Below are 16,663 nucleotides of genomic sequence, written 5' to 3' on the forward strand. Positions count from 1 at the left end.
ATCGGGTAGTGTCGACGTTCGGGGTGTCACACGGTCAGTGATCGGGTAGTGTCGACGTTCGGGGTGTCAGATGGTCAGTGATCGGGTAGTGTCGACGTTCGGGGTGTCAGACGGTCAGTGATCGGGTAGTGTCGACGTTCGAGGTGTCACACGGTCAGTGATCGGGTAGTGTCGACGTTCGGGGTGTCACACGGTCAGTGATCGGGTAGTGTCGACGTTCGGGGTGTCAGATGGTCAGTGATCGGGTAGTGTCGACGTTCGGTGTGTCACACGGTCAGTGATCGGGTAGTGTCGACGTTCGGGGTGTCACACGGTCAGTGATCGGGTAGTGTCGACGTTCGGGGTGTCAGACGGTCAGTGATCGGGTAGTGTCGACGTTCGGGGTGTCAGACGGTCAGTGATCGGGTAGTGTCGACGTTCGGGGTGTCAGACGGTCAGTGATCGGGTAGTGTCGACGTTCGGGGTGACACACGGTCAGTGATCGGGTAGTGTCGACGTTCGGGGTGTCACACGGTCAGTGATCGGGTAGTGTCCACGTTCGGGGTGTCACACGGTCAGTGATCGGGTAGTGTCGACGTTCGGGGTGTCAGACGGTCAGTGATCGGGTAGTGTCGACGTTCGGGGTGTCAGACGGTCAGTGATCGGGTAGTGTCGACGTTCGGGGTGACACACGGTCAGTGATCGGGTAGTGTCCACGTTCGGGGTGTCACACGGTCAGTGATCGGGTAGTGTCCACGTTCGGGGTGTCACACGGTCAGTGATCGGGTAGTGTCGACGTTCGGGGTGTCACACGGTCAGTGATCGGGTAGTGTCGACGTTCGGGGTGTCAGACGGTCAGTGATCGGGTAGTGTCGACGTTCGGGGTGTCAGACGGTCAGTGATCGGGTAGTGTCGACGTTCGGGGTGTCAGACGGTCAGTGATCGGGTAGTGTCGACGTTCGGGGTGTCAGACGGTCAGTGATCGGGTAGTGTCGACGTTCGGGGTGTCACACGGTCAGTGATCGGGTAGTGTCGACGTTCGGGGTGTCAGACGGTCAGTGATCGGGCAGTGTCGACGTTCGGGGTGTCAGACGGTCAGTGATCGGGTAGTGTCGACGTTCGGGGTGTCAGACGGTCAGTGACCGGGTAGTGTCGACGTTCGGGGTGTCAGACGGTCAGTGATCGGGTAGTGTCGACGTTCGGGGTGTCAGATGGTCAGTGATCGGGTAGTGTCGACGTTCGGGGTGTCACACGGTCAGTGATCGGGTAGTGTCGACGTTCGGGGTGTCACACGGTCAGTGATCGGGGAGTGTCGACGTTCGGGGTGTCAGACGGTCAGTGATCGGGTAGTGTCTACGTTCGGGGTGTCAGACGGTCAGTGATCGGGTAGTGTCGACGTTCGGGGTGTCACACGGTCGGTGATCGGGTAGTGTCGACGTTCGGGGTGTCAGACGGTCAGTGATCGGGTAGTGTCGACGTTCGGGGTGTCACACGGTCAGTGATCGGGTAGTGTCGACGTTCGGGGTGTCACACGGTCAGTGATCGGGTAGTGTCGACGTTCGGGGTGTCACACGGTCAGTGATCGGGTAGTGTCGACGTTCGGGGTGTCACACGGTCAGTGATCGGGTAGTGTCGACGTTCGGGGTGTCACACGGTCGGTGATCGGGTAGTGTCGACGTTCGGGGTGTCAGACGGTCGGTGATCGGGTAGTGTCGACGTTCGGGGTGACACACGGTCAGTGATCGGGTAGTGTCGACGTTCGGGGTGTCACACGGTCAGTGATCGGGTAGTGTCCACGTTCGGGGTGTCACACGGTCAGTGATCGGGTAGTGTCGACGTTCGGGGTGTCACACGGTCAGTGATCGGGTAGTGTCGACGTTCGGGGTGTCAGACGGTCAGTGATCGGGTAGTGTCGACGTTCGGGGTGTCAGACGGTCAGTGATCGGGTAGTGTCGACGTTCGGGGTGTCACACGGTCAGTGATCGGGTAGTGTCGACGTTCGGGGTGTCAGACGGTCAGTGATCGGGCAGTGTCGACGTTCGGGGTGTCAGACGGTCAGTGATCGGGTAGTGTCGACGTTCGGGGTGTCAGACGGTCAGTGACCGGGTAGTGTCGACGTTCGGGGTGTCAGACGGTCAGTGATCGGGTAGTGTCGACGTTCGGGGTGTCAGATGGTCAGTGATCGGGTAGTGTCGACGTTCGGGGTGTCACACGGTCAGTGATCGGGTAGTGTCGACGTTCGGGGTGTCACACGGTCAGTGATCGGGGAGTGTCGACGTTCGGGGTGTCAGACGGTCAGTGATCGGTGAGTGTCTACGTTCGGGGTGTCAGACGGTCAGTGATCGGGTAGTGTCGACGTTCGGGGTGTCACACGGTCGGTGATCGGGTAGTGTCGACGTTCGGGGTGTCAGACGGTCGGTGATCGGGTAGTGTCGACGTTCGGGGTGTCACACGGTCAGTGATCGGGTAGTGTCGACGTTCGGGGTGTCACACGGTCAGTGATCAGGTAGTGTCGACGTTCGGGGTGTCACACGGTCAGTGATCGGGTAGTGTCGACGTTCGGGGTGTCACACGGTCAGTGATCGGGTAGTGTCGACGTTCGGGGTGTCACATGGTCAGTGATCGGGTAGTGTCGACGTTCGGGGTGTCAGACGGTCAGTGATCGGGTAGTGTCGACGTTCGGGGTGTCAGACGGTCAGTGATCGGGTAGTGTCGACGTTCGGGGTGTCAGACGGTCAGTGATCGGGGAGTGTCGACGTTCGGGGTGTCGCACGGTCAGTGATCGGGGTGTGTCGACGTTCGGGGTGTCGCACGGTCAGTGATCGGGTGGTGTCGACGTTCGGGGTGTCAGACGGTCAGTGATCGGGTAGTGTCGACGTTCGGGGTGTCAGACGGTCAGTGATCGGGTAGTGTCGACGTTCGGGGTGTCACACGGTCAGTGATCGGGTAGTGTCGACGTTCGGGGTGTCAGACGGTCAGTGATCGGGTAGTGTCGATGTTCGGGGTGTCACACGGTCAGTGATCGGGTAGTGTCGACGTTCGGGGTGTCTCACGGTCAGTGATCGGGTAGTGTCGACGTTCGGGGTGTCAGACGGTCAGTGATCGGGGAGTGTCGACGTTCGGGGTGTCACACGGTCAGTGATCGGGTAGTGTCGACGTTCGGGGTGTCACACGGTCAGTGATCGGGTAGTGTCTACGTTCGGGGTGTCACACGGTCAGTGATCGGGTAGTGTCGACGTTCGGGGTGTCACACGGTCAGTGATCGGGTAGTGTCGACGTTCGGGGTGTCGAACGGTCAGTGATCGGGTAGTGTCGACGTTCGGGGTGTCAGACGGTCAGTGATCGGGTAGTGTCGACGTTCGGGGTGTCAGACGGTCAGTGATCGGGTAGTGTCGACGTTCGGGGTGTCAGACGGTCAGTGATCGGGTAGTGTCGACGTTCGGGGTGTCACACGGTCAGTGATCGGGGAGTGTCGACGTTCGGGGTGTCAGACGGTCAGTGATCGGGTAGTGTCGACGTTCGGGGTGTCACACGGTCAGTGATCGGGTAGTGTCGACGTTCGGGGTGTCAGACGGTCAGTGATCGGGTAGTGTCGACGTTCGGGGTGTCAGACGGTCAGTGATCGGGTAGTGTCGACGTTCGGGGTGTCAGACGGTCAGTGATCGGGTAGTGTCGACGTTCGGGGTGACACACGGTCAGTGATCGGGTAGTGTCGACGTTCGGGGTGTCACACGGTCAGTGATCGGGTAGTGTCCACGTTCGGGGTGTCACACGGTCAGTGATCGGGTAGTGTCGACGTTCGGGGTGTCAGACGGTCAGTGATCGGGTAGTGTCGACGTTCGGGGTGTCACACGGTCAGTGATCGGGTAGTGTCGACGTTCGGGGTGTCACACGGTCAGTGATCGGGTAGTGTCGACGTTCGGGGTGTCACACGGTCAGTGATCGGGTAGTGTCGACGTTCGGGGTCTCACACGGTCAGTGATCGGGCAGTGTCGACGTTCGGGGTGTCAGACGGTCAGTGATCGGGTAGTGTCGCGTTCGGGGTGTCAGACGGTCAGTGATCGGGTAGTGTCGACGTTCGGGGTGTCAGACGGTCAGCGATCGGGTAGTGTCGACGTTCGGGGTGTCAGACGGTCAGTGATCGGGTAGTGTCGACGTTCGGGGTGTCACACGGTCAGTGATCGGGTAGTGTCGACGTTCGGGGTGTCAGACGGTCAGTGATCGGGTAGTGTCGACGTTCGGGGTGTCACACGGTCAGTGATCGGGTAGTGTCGACGTTCGGGGTGTCAGACAGTCAGTGATCGGGTAGTGACGACGTTCGGGGTGACACACGGTCAGTGATCGGGTAGTGTCGACGTTCGGGGTGACACACGGTCAGTGATCGGGTAGTGTCGACGTTCGGGGTGACACACGGTCAGTGATCGGGTAGTGTCGACGTTCGGGGTGTCAGACGGTCAGTGATCGGGTAGTGTCGACGTTCGGGGTGACACACGGTCAGTGATCGGGTAGTGTCGACGTTCGGGGTGTCACACGGTCAGTGATCGGGTAGTGTCCACGTTCGGGGTGTCACACGGTCAGTGATCGGGTAGTGTCGACGTTCGGGGTGTCACACGGTCAGTGATCGGGTAGTGTCGACGTTCGGGGTGTCAGACGGTCAGTGATCGGGTAGTGTCGACGTTCGGGGTGTCAGACGGTCAGTGATCGGGTAGTGTCGACGTTCGGGGTGTCAGACGGTCAGTGATCGGGTAGTGTCGACGTTCGGGGTGTCAGACGGTCAGTGATCGGGTAGTGTCGACGTTCGGGGTGTCACACGGTCAGTGATCGGGTAGTGTCGACGTTCGGGGTGTCAGAGGGTCAGTGATCGGGTAGTGTCGACGTTCGGGGTGTCACACGGTCAGTGATCGGGTAGTGTCGACGTTCGGGGTGTCACACGGTCAGTGATCGGGTAGTGTCGACGTTCGGGGTGTCAGACGGTCAGTGATCGGGTAGTGTCGACGTTCGGGGTGTCACACGGTCAGTGATCGGGTAGTGTCGACGTTCGGGGTGTCAGACAGTCAGTGATCGGGTAGTGACGACGTTCGGGGTGACACACGGTCAGTGATCGGGTAGTGTCGACGTTCGGGGTGACACACGGTCAGTGATCGGGTAGTGTCGACGTTCGGGGTGACACACGGTCAGTGATCGGGTAGTGTCGACGTTCGGGGTGTCAGACGGTCAGTGATCGGGTAGTGTCGACGTTCGGGGTGACACACGGTCAGTGATCGGGTAGTGTCGACGTTCGGGGTGTCACACGGTCAGTGATCGGGTAGTGTCCACGTTCGGGGTGTCACACGGTCAGTGATCGGGTAGTGTCGACGTTCGGGGTGTCACACGGTCAGTGATCGGGTAGTGTCGACGTTCGGGGTGTCAGACGGTCAGTGATCGGGTAGTGTCGACGTTCGGGGTGTCAGACGGTCAGTGATCGGGTAGTGTCGACGTTCGGGGTGTCAGACGGTCAGTGATCGGGTAGTGTCGACGTTCGGGTGTCAGACGGTCAGTGATCGGGTAGTGTCGACGTTCGGGGTGTCACACGGTCAGTGATCGGGTAGTGTCGACGTTCGGGGTGTCAGACGGTCAGTGATCGGGCAGTGTCGACGTTCGGGGTGTCAGACGGTCAGTGATCGGGTAGTGTCGACGTTCGGGGTGTCAGACGGTCAGTGACCGGGTAGTGTCGACGTTCGGGGTGTCAGACGGTCAGTGATCGGGTAGTGTCGACGTTCGGGGTGTCAGATGGTCAGTGATCGGGTAGTGTCGACGTTCGGGGTGTCACACGGTCAGTGATCGGGTAGTGTCGACGTTCGGGGTGTCACACGGTCAGTGATCGGGGAGTGTCGACGTTCGGGGTGTCAGACGGTCAGTGATCGGGTAGTGTCTACGTTCGGGGTGTCAGACGGTCAGTGATCGGGTAGTGTCGACGTTCGGGGTGTCACACGGTCGGTGATCGGGTAGTGTCGACGTTCGGGGTGTCAGACGGTCAGTGATCGGGTAGTGTCGACGTTCGGGGTGTCACACGGTCAGTGATCGGGTAGTGTCGACGTTCGGGGTGTCACACGGTCAGTGATCGGGTAGTGTCGACGTTCGGGGTGTCACACGGTCAGTGATCGGGTAGTGTCGACGTTCGGGGTGTCACACGGTCAGTGATCGGGTAGTGTCGACGTTCGGGGTGTCACATGGTCAGTGATCGGGTAGTGTCGACGTTCGGGGAGTCAGACGGTCAGTGATCGGGTAGTGTCGACGTTCGGGGTGTCAGACGGTCAGTGATCGGGTAGTGTCGACGTTCGGGGTGTCAGACGGTCAGTGATCGGGGAGTGTCGACGTTCGGGGTGTCGCAAGGTCAGTGATCGGGGAGTGTCGACGTTCGGGGTGTCGCACGGTCAGTGATCGGGTGGTGTCGACGTTCGGGGTGTCAGACGGTCAGTGATCGGGTAGTGTCGACGTTCGGGGTGTCAGACGGTCAGTGATCGGGGAGTGTCGACGTTCGGGGTGTCAGACGGTCAGTGATCGGGTAGTGTCGACGTTCGGGGTGTCAGACGGTCAGTGATCGGGTAGTGTCGACGTTCGGGGTGTCAGACGGTCAGTGATCGGGTAGTGTCGACGTTCGGGGTGTCACACGGTCAGTGATCGGGGAGTGTCGACGTTCGGGGTGTCAGACGGTCAGTGATCGGGTAGTGTCGACGTTCGGGGTGTCAGACGGTCAGTGATCGGGTAGTGTCGACGTTCGGGGTGTCAGACGGTCAGTGATCGGGTAGTGTCGACGTTCGGGGTGTCAGACGGTCAGTGATCGGGTAGTGTGGACGTTCGGGGTGTCAGACGGTCAGTGATCGGGTAGTGTCGACGTTCGGGGTGTCACACGGTCAGTGATCGGGTAGTGTCGACGTTCGGGGTGTCAGACGGTCAGTGATCGGGTAGTGTCGACGTTCGGGGTGTCAGACGGTCAGTGATCGGGTAGTGTCGACGTTCGGGGTGTCACACGGTCAGTGATCGGGTAGTGTCGACGTTCGGGGTGTCAGACGGTCAGTGATCGGGTAGTGTCCACGTTCGGGGTGTCACACGGTCAGTGATCGGGTAGTGTCGACGTTCGGGGTGTCACACGGTCAGTGATCGGGTAGTGTCGACGTTCGGGGTGTCAGACGGTCAGTGATCGGGTAGTGTCGACGTTCGGGGTGTCAGACGGTCAGATCGGGTAGTGTCGACGTTCGGGGTGTCACACGGTCAGCGATCGGGTAGTGTCGACGTTCGGGGTGTCAGACGGTCAGTGATCGGGTAGTGTCGACGTTCGGGGTGTCACACGGTCAGTGATCGGGGAGTGTCGACGTTCGGGGTGTCACACGGTCAGTGATCGGGTAGTGTCGACGTTCGGGGTGTCAGACGGTCAGTGATCGGGTAGTGTCGACGTTCGGGGTGTCACACGGTCAGTGATCGGGTAGTGTCGACGTTCGGGGTGTCACACGGTCAGTGATCGGGGAGTGTCGACGTTCGGGGTGTCACACGGTCAGTGATCGGGTAGTGTCGACGTTCGGTGTGTCACACGGTCAGTGATCGGGGAGTGTCGACGTTCGGGGTGTCACACGGTCAGTGATCGGGTAGTGTCGACGTTCGGGGTGTCAGACGGTCAGTGATCGGGTAGTGTCGACGTTCGGGGTGTCACACGGTCAGTGATCGGGGAGTGTCGACGTTCGGGGTGTCACACGGTCAGTGATCGGGTAGTGTCGACGTTCGGGGTGTCACACGGTCAGTGATCGGGTAGTGTCGACGTTCGGGGTGTCAGACGGTCAGTGATCGGGTAGTGTCGACGTTCGGGGTGTCACACGGTCAGTGATCGGGCATTGTCGACGTTCGGGGTGTCAGACGGTCAGTGATCGGGTAGTGTCGACGTTCGAGGTGTCACACGGTCAGTGATCGGGGAGTGTCGACGTTCGGGGTGTCAGACTGTCAGTGATCGGGTAGTGTCGACGTTCGGGGTCTCACACGGTCAGTGATCGGGTAGTGTCGACGTTCGGGGTGTCAGACGGTCAGTGATCGGGTAGTGTCGACGTTCGGGGTGTCAGACGGTCAGTGATCGGGTAGTGTCGACGTTCGGGGTGTCGCACGGTCAGTGATCGGGGAGTGTCGACGTTCGGGGTGTCAGACGGTCAGTGATCGGGTAGTGTCGACGTTCGGGGTGTCACACAGTCAGTGATCGGGGAGTGTCGACGTTCGGGGTGTCACACGGTCAGTGATCGGGTAGTGTCGACGTTCGGGGTGTCACACGGTCAGTGATCGGGTAGTGTCGACGTTCGGGGTGTCACACGGTCAGTGATCGGGTAGTGTCGACGTTCGGGGTGTCACACGGTCAGTGATCGGGTAGTGTCGACGTTCGGGGTGACACACGGTCAGTGATCGGGAAGTGTCGACGTTCGGGGTGTCACACGGTCAGTGATCGGGGAGTGTCGACGTTCGGGGTGTCAGACGGTCAGTGACCGGGTAGTGTCGACGTTCGGGGTGTCAGACGGTCAGTGACCGGGTAGTGTCGACGTTCGGGGTGTCAGACGGTCAGTGATCGGGTAGTGTCGACGTTCGGGGTGTCACACGGTCAGTGATCGGGTAGTGTCGACGTTCGGGGTGTCACACGGTCAGTGATCGGGGAGTGTCGACGTTCGGGGTGTCAGACGGTCAGTGATCGGGTAGTGTCGACGTTCGGGGTGTCAGACGGTCAGTGATCGGGTAGTGTCGACGTTCGGGGTGTCAGACGGTCAGTGATCGGGTAGTGTCGACGTTCGGGGTGTCAGACGGTCAGTGATCGGGTAGTGTCGACGTTCGGGGTGTCAGACGGTCAGTGATCGGGTAGTGTCGACGTTCGGGGTGTCACACGGTCAGTGATCGGGTAGTGTCGACGTTCGGGGTGTCAGACGGTCAGTGATCGGGTAGTGTCGACGTTCGGGGTGTCACACGGTCAGTGATCGGGTAGTGTCGCGTTCGGGGAGTCAGACGGTCAGTGATCGGGTAGTGTCGACGTTCGGGGTGTCAGACGGTCAGTGATCGGGGAGTGTCGACGTTCGGGGTGTCAGACGGTCAGTGATCGGGGAGTGTCGACGTTCGGGGTGTCAGACGGTCAGTGATCGGGTAGTGTCGACGTTCGGGGTGTCACACGGTCAGTGATCGGGTAGTGTCGACGTTCGGGGTGTCAGACGGTCAGTGATCGGGTAGTGTCGACGTTCGGGGTGTCACACGGTCAGTGATCGGGTAGTGTCGACGTTCGGGGTGTCAGACGGTCAGTGATCGGGTAGTGTCGACGTTCGGGGTGTCACACGGTCAGTGATCGGGTAGTGTCGACGTTCGGGGTGACACACGGTCAGTGATCGGGTAGTGTCGACGTTCGGGGTGTCACACGGTCAGTGATCGGGTAGTGTCCACGTTCGGGGTGTCACACGGTCAGTGATCGGGTAGTGTCGACGTTCGGGGTGTCAGACGGTCAGTGATCGGGTAGTGTCGACGTTCGGGGTGTCACACGGTCAGTGATCGGGTAGTGTCGACGTTCGGGGTGTCAGACGGTCAGTGATCGGGTAGTGTCGACGTTCGGGGTGTCACACGGTCAGTGATCGGGTAGTGTCGACGTTCGGGGTCTCACACGGTCAGTGATCGGGCAGTGTCGACGTTCGGGGTGTCAGACGGTCAGTGATCGGGTAGTGTCGCGTTCGGGGTGTCAGACGGTCAGTGATCGGGTAGTGTCGACGTTCGGGGTGTCAGACGGTCAGTGATCGGGTAGTGTCGACGTTCGGGGTGTCAGACGGTCAGTGATCGGGTAGTGTCGACGTTCGGGGTGACACACGGTCAGTGATCGGGTAGTGTCGACGTTCGGGGTGTCACACGGTCAGTGATTGGGTAGTGTCCACGTTCGGGGTGTCACACGGTCAGTGATCGGGTAGTGTCGACGTTCGGGGTGTCACACGGTCAGTGATCGGGTAGTGTCGACGTTCGGGGTGTCAGACGGTCAGTGATCGGGTAGTGTCGACGTTCGGGGTGTCAGACGGTCAGTGATCGGGTAGTGTCGACGTTCGGGGTGTCACACGGTCAGGGATCGGGTAGTGTCGACGTTCGGGGTGTCAGACGGTCAGTGATCGGGCAGTGTCGACGTTCGGGGTGTCAGAAGGTCAGTGATCGGGTAGTGTCGACGTTCGGGGTGTCAGACGGTCAGTGACCGGGTAGTGTCGACGTTCGGGGTGTCAGACGGTCAGTGATCGGGTAGTGTCGACGTTCGGGGTGTCAGATGGTCAGTGATCGGGTAGTGTCGACGTTCGGGGTGTCACACGGTCAGTGATCGGGTAGTGTCGACGTTCGGGGTGTCACACGGTCAGTGATCGGGGAGTGTCGACGTTCGGGGTGTCAGACGGTCAGTGATCGGGTAGTGTCGACGTTCGGGGTGTCAGACGGTCAGTGATCGGGTAGTGTCGACGTTCGGGGTGTCACACGGTCAGTGATCGGGTAGTGTCGACGTTCGGGGTGTCACACGGTCAGTGATCGGGTAGTGTCGACGTTCGGGGTGTCACACGGTCAGTGATCGGGTAGTGTCGACGTTCGGGGTGTCACACGGTCAGTGATCGGGTAGTGTCGACGTTCGGGGTGTCACATGGTCAGTGATCGGGTAGTGTCGACGTTCGGGGTGTCAGACGGTCAGTGATCGGGTAGTGTCGACGTTCGGGGTGTCAGACGGTCAGTGATCGGGTAGTGTCGACGTTCGGGGTGTCAGACGGTCAGTGATCGGGGAGTGTCGACGTTCGGGGTGTCGCACGGTCAGTGATCGGGGAGTGTCGACGTTCGGGGTGTCGCACGGTCAGTGATCGGGTGGTGTCGACGTTCGGGGTGTCAGACGGTCAGTGATCGGGTAGTGTCGACGTTCGGGGTGTCAGACGGTCAGTGATCGGGGAGTGTCGACGTTCGGGGTGTCACACGGTCAGTGATCGGGTAGTGTCGATGTTCGGGGTGTCAGACGGTCAGTGATCGGGTAGTGTCGACGTTCGGGGTGTCAGACGGTCAGTGATCGGGTAGTGTCGACGTTCGGGGTGTCACACGGTCAGTGATCGGGGAGTGTCGACGTTCGGGGTGTCAGACGGTCAGTGATCGGGTAGTGTCGACGTTCGGGGTGTCAGACGGTCAGTGATCGGGTAGTGTCGACGTTCGGGGTGTCAGACGGTCAGTGATCGGGTAGTGTCGACGTTCGGGGTGTCAGACGGTCAGTGATCGGGTAGTGTGGACGTTCGGGGTGTCAGACGGTCAGTGATCGGGTAGTGTCGACGTTCGGGGTGTCACACGGTCAGTGATCGGGTAGTGTCGACGTTCGGGGTGTCAGACGGTCAGTGATCGGGTAGTGTCGACGTTCGGGGTGTCAGACGGTCAGTGATCGGGTAGTGTCGACGTTCGGGGTGTCGAACGGTCAGTGATCCGGTAGTGTCGACGTTCGGGGTGTCAGACGGTCAGTGATCGGGTAGTGTGGACGTTCGGGGTGTCACACGGTCAGTGATCGGGTAGTGTCGACGTTCGGGGTGTCAGACGGTCAGTGATCGGGTAGTGTCGACGTTCGGGGTGTCACACGGTCAGCGATCGGGTAGTGTCGACGTTCGGGGTGTCAGACGGTCAGTGATCGGGTAGTGTCGACGTTCGGGGTGTCACACGGTCAGTGATCGGGGAGTGTCGACGTTCGGGGTGTCACACGGTCAGTGATCGGGTAGTGTCGACGTTCGGGGTGTCAGACGGTCAGTGATCGGGTAGTGTCGACGTTCGGGGTGTCACACGGTCAGTGATCGGGTAGTGTCGACGTTCGGGGTGTCACACGGTCAGTGATCGGGGAGTGTCGACGTTCGGGGTGTCACACGGTCAGTGATCGGGTAGTGTCGACGTTCGGGGTGTCACACGGTCAGTGATCGGGGAGTGTCGACGTTCGGGGTGTCACACGGTCAGTGATCGGGTAGTGTCGACGTTCGGGGTGTCAGACGGTCAGTGATCGGGTAGTGTCGACGTTCGGGGTGTCACACGGTCAGTGATCGGGGAGTGTCGACGTTCGGGGTGTCACACGGTCAGTGATCGGGTAGTGTCGACGTTCGGGGTGTCACACGGTCAGTGATCGGGTAGTGTCGACGTTCGGGGTGTCAGACGGTCAGTGATCGGGTAGTGTCGACGTTCGGGGTGTCACACGGTCAGTGATCGGGCATTGTCGACGTTCGGGGTGTCAGACGGTCAGTGATCGGGTAGTGTCGACGTTCGAGGTGTCACACGGTCAGTGATCGGGGAGTGTCGACGTTCGGGGTGTCAGACGGTCAGTGATCGGGTAGTGTCGACGTTCGGGGTCTCACACGGTCAGTGATCGGGTAGTGTCGACGTTCGGGGTGTCAGACGGTCAGTGATCGGGTAGTGTCGACGTTCGGGGTGTCAGACGGTCAGTGATCGGGTAGTGTCGACGTTCGGGGTGTCGCACGGTCAGTGATCGGGGAGTGTCGACGTTCGGGGTGTCAGACGGTCAGTGATCGGGTAGTGTCGACGTTCGGGGTGTCACACGGTCAGTGATCGGGGAGTGTCGACGTTCGGGGTGTCACACGGTCAGTGATCGGGTAGTGTCGACGTTCGGGGTGTCACACGGTCAGTGATCGGGTAGTGTCGACGTTCGGGGTGTCAGACGGTCAGTGATCGGGTAGTGTCGACGTTCGGGGTGTCACACGGTCAGTGATCGGGCATTGTCGACGTTCGGGGTGTCAGACGGTCAGTGATCGGGTAGTGTCGACGTTCGAGGTGTCACACGGTCAGTGATCGGGGAGTGTCGACGTTCGGGGTGTCAGACGGTCAGTGATCGGGTAGTGTCGACGTTCGGGGTGTCAGACGGTCAGTGATCGGGTAGTGTCGACGTTCGGGGTGTCAGACGGTCAGTGATCGGGTAGTGTCGACGTTCGGGGTGTCAGACGGTCAGTGATCGGGTAGTGTCGACGTTCGGGGTGTCGCACGGTCAGTGATCGGGTAGTGTCGACGTTCGGGGTGTCACACGGTCAGTGATCGGGTAGTGTCGACGTTCGGGGTGTCAGATGGTCAGTGATCGGGTAGTGTCGACGTTCGGGGTGTCAGACGGTCAGTGATCGGGTAGTGTCGACGTTCGAGGTGTCACACGGTCAGTGATCGGGTAGTGTCGACGTTCGGGGTGTCACACGGTCAGTGATCGGGTAGTGTCGACGTTCGGGGTGTCAGATGGTCAGTGATCGGGTAGTGTCGACGTTCGGGGTGTCACACGGTCAGTGATCGGGTAGTGTCGACGTTCGGGGTGTCACACGGTCAGTGATCGGGTAGTGTCGACGTTCGGGGTGTCAGACGGTCAGTGATCGGGTAGTGTCGACGTTCGGGGTGTCACACGGTCAGTGATCGGGTAGTGTCGACGTTCGGGGTGTCAGACGGTCAGTGATCGGGTAGTGTCGACGTTCGGGGTGTCAGACGGTCAGTGATCGGGTAGTGTCGACGTTCGGGGTGACACACGGTCAGTGATCGGGTAGTGTCGACGTTCGGGGTGTCACACGGTCAGTGATCGGGTAGTGTCCACGTTCGGGGTGTCACACGGTCAGTGATCGGGTAGTGTCGACGTTCGGGGTGTCAGACGGTCAGTGATCGGGTAGTGTCGACGTTCGGGGTGTCAGACGGTCAGTGATCGGGTAGTGTCGACGTTCGGGGTGACACACGGTCAGTGATCGGGTAGTGTCGACGTTCGGGGTGTCACACGGTCAGTGATCGGGTAGTGTCCACGTTCGGGGTGTCACACGGTCAGTGATCGGGTAGTGTCGACGTTCGGGGTGTCACACGGTCAGTGATCGGGTAGTGTCGACGTTCGGGGTGTCAGACGGTCAGTGATCGGGTAGTGTCGACGTTCGGGGTGTCAGACGGTCAGTGATCGGGTAGTGTCGACGTTCGGGGTGTCAGACGGTCAGTGATCGGGTAGTGTCGACGTTCGGGGTGTCAGACGGTCAGTGATCGGGTAGTGTCGACGTTCGGGGTGTCACACGGTCAGTGATCGGGTAGTGTCGACGTTCGGGGTGTCAGACGGTCAGTGATCGGGCAGTGTCGACGTTCGGGGTGTCAGATGGTCAGTGATCGGGTAGTGTCGACGTTCGGGGTGTCACACGGTCAGTGATCGGGTAGTGTCGACGTTCGGGGTGTCACACGGTCAGTGATCGGGGAGTGTCGACGTTCGGGGTGTCACACGGTCAGTGATCGGGGAGTGTCGACGTTCGGGGTGTCAGACGGTCAGTGATCGGGTATTGTCTACGTTCGGGGTGTCAGACGGTCAGTGATCGGGTAGTGTCGACGTTCGGGGTGTCAGACGGTCGGTGATCGGGTAGTGTCGACGTTCGGGGTGTCAGACGGTCAGTGATCGGGTAGTGTCGACGTTCGGGGTGTCACACGGTCAGTGATCGGGTAGTGTCGACGTTCGGGGTGTCACACGGTCAGTGATCGGGTAGTGTCGACGTTCGGGGTGTCACACGGTCAGTGATCGGGTAGTGTCGACGTTCGGGGTGTCACACGGTCAGTGATCGGGTAGTGTCGACGTTCGGGGTGTCACATGGTCAGTGATCGGGTAGTGTCGACGTTCGGGGTGTCAGACGGTCAGTGATCGGGTAGTGTCGACGTTCGGGGTGTCAGACGGTCAGTGATCGGGTAGTGTCGACGTTCGGGGTGTCACACGGTCAGTGATCGGGTAGTGTCGACGTTCGGGGTGTCACACGGTCAGTGATCGGGTAGTGTCGACGTTCGAGGTGTCAGACGGTCAGTGATCGGGTAGTGTCGACGTTCGGGGTGTCAGACGGTCAGTGATCGGGTAGTGTCGACGTTCGGGGTGTCAGACGGTCAGTGATCGGGGAGTGTCGACGTTCCGGGTGTCAGACGGTCAGTGACCGGGTAGTGTCGACGTTCGGGGTGTCAGACGGTCAGTGACCGGGTAGTGTCGACGTTCGGGGTGTCAGACGGTCAGTGATCGGTTAGTGTCGACGTTCGGGGTGTCACACGGTCAGTGATCGTGTAGTGTCGACGTTCGGGGTGTCACACGGTCAGTGACCGGGTAGTGTCGACGTTCGGGGTGTCAGACGGTCAGTGACCGGGTAGTGTCGACGTTCGGGGTGTCAGACGGTCAGTGATCGGTTAGTGTCGACGTTCGGGGTGTCACACGGTCAGTGATCGTGTAGTGTCGACGTTCGGGGTGTCACACGGTCAGTGATCGGGTAGTGTCGACGTTCGGGGTGTCACACGGTCAGTGATCGGGTAGTGTCGACGTTCGGGGTGTCAGACGGTCAGTGATCGGGTAGTGTCGACGTTCGGGGTGTCACACGGTCAGTGATCGGGTAGTGTCGACGTTCGGGGTGTCACACGGTCAGTGATCGGGGAGTGTCGACGTTCGGGGTGTCAGACGGTCAGTGATCGGGTAGTGTCGACGTTCGGGGTGTCAGACGGTCAGTGATCGGGTAGTGTCGACGTTCGGGGTGTCAGACGGTCAGTGATCGGGTAGTGTCGACGTTCGGGGTGTCACACGGTCAGTGATCGGGGAGTGTCGACGTTCGGGGTGTCGCACGGTCAGTGATCGGGTGGTGTCGACGTTCGGGGTGTCACACGGTCAGTGATCGGGTAGTGTCGACGTTCGGGGTGTCACACGGTCAGTGATCGGGTAGTGTCGACGTTCGGGGTGTCAGACGGTCAGTGATCGGGTAGTGTCGACGTTCGGGGTGTCAGACGGTCAGTGATCGGGTGGTGTCGACGTTCGGGGTGTCACACGGTCAGTGATCGGGTAGTGTCGACGTTCGGGGTGTCAGACGGTCAGCGATCGGGTAGTGTCGACGTTCGGGGTGTCACACGGTCAGTGATCGGTTAGTGTCGACGTTCGGGGTGTCACACGGTCAGTGATCGGGTAGTGTCGACGTTCGGGGTGTCACACGGTCAGTGATCGGGTAGTGTCGACGTTCGGGGTGTCACACGGTCAGTGATCGGGTAGTGTCGACGTTCGGGGTGTCAGACGGTCAGTGATCGGGTAGTGTCGACGTTCGGGGTGTCACACGGTCAGTGATCGGGGAGTGTCGACGTTCGGGGTGTCGCACGGTCAGTGATCGGGTGGTGTCGACGTTCGGGGTGTCAGACGGTCAGTGATCGGGTAGTGTCGACGTTCGGGGTGTCAGACGGTCAGTGATCGGGTGGTGTCGACGTTCGGGGTGTCACACGGTCAGTGATCGGGTAGTGTCGACGTTCGGGGTGTCAGACGGTCAGTGATCGGGTAGTGTCGACGTTCGGGGTGTCACACGGTCAGTGATCGGGGAGTGTCGACGTTCGGGGTGTCGCACGGTCAGTGATCGGGTGGTGTCGACGTTCGGGGTGTCAGACGGTCAGTGATCGGGTAGTGTCGACGTTCGGGGTGTCAGACGGTCAGTGATCGGGTGGTGTCGACGTTCGGGGTGTCAGACGGTCAGTGATCGGGTAGTGTCGACGTTCGGGGTGTCAGTCGGTCAGTGATCGGGTAGTGTCGACGTTCGGGGTGTCACACGGTCAGTGATCGGGTAGTGTCGACGTTCGGGTTGTCAGACGGTCAGTGATCGGGTAGTGTCGACGTTCGGGGTGTCAGACGGTCAGTGATCGGGTAGTGTCGACGTTCGGGGTGTCA

Source organism: Hypanus sabinus, unplaced genomic scaffold, assembly GCF_030144855.1.
Source record: "Hypanus sabinus isolate sHypSab1 unplaced genomic scaffold, sHypSab1.hap1 scaffold_1677, whole genome shotgun sequence".
NCBI lineage: Eukaryota > Metazoa > Chordata > Chondrichthyes > Myliobatiformes > Dasyatidae > Hypanus > Hypanus sabinus.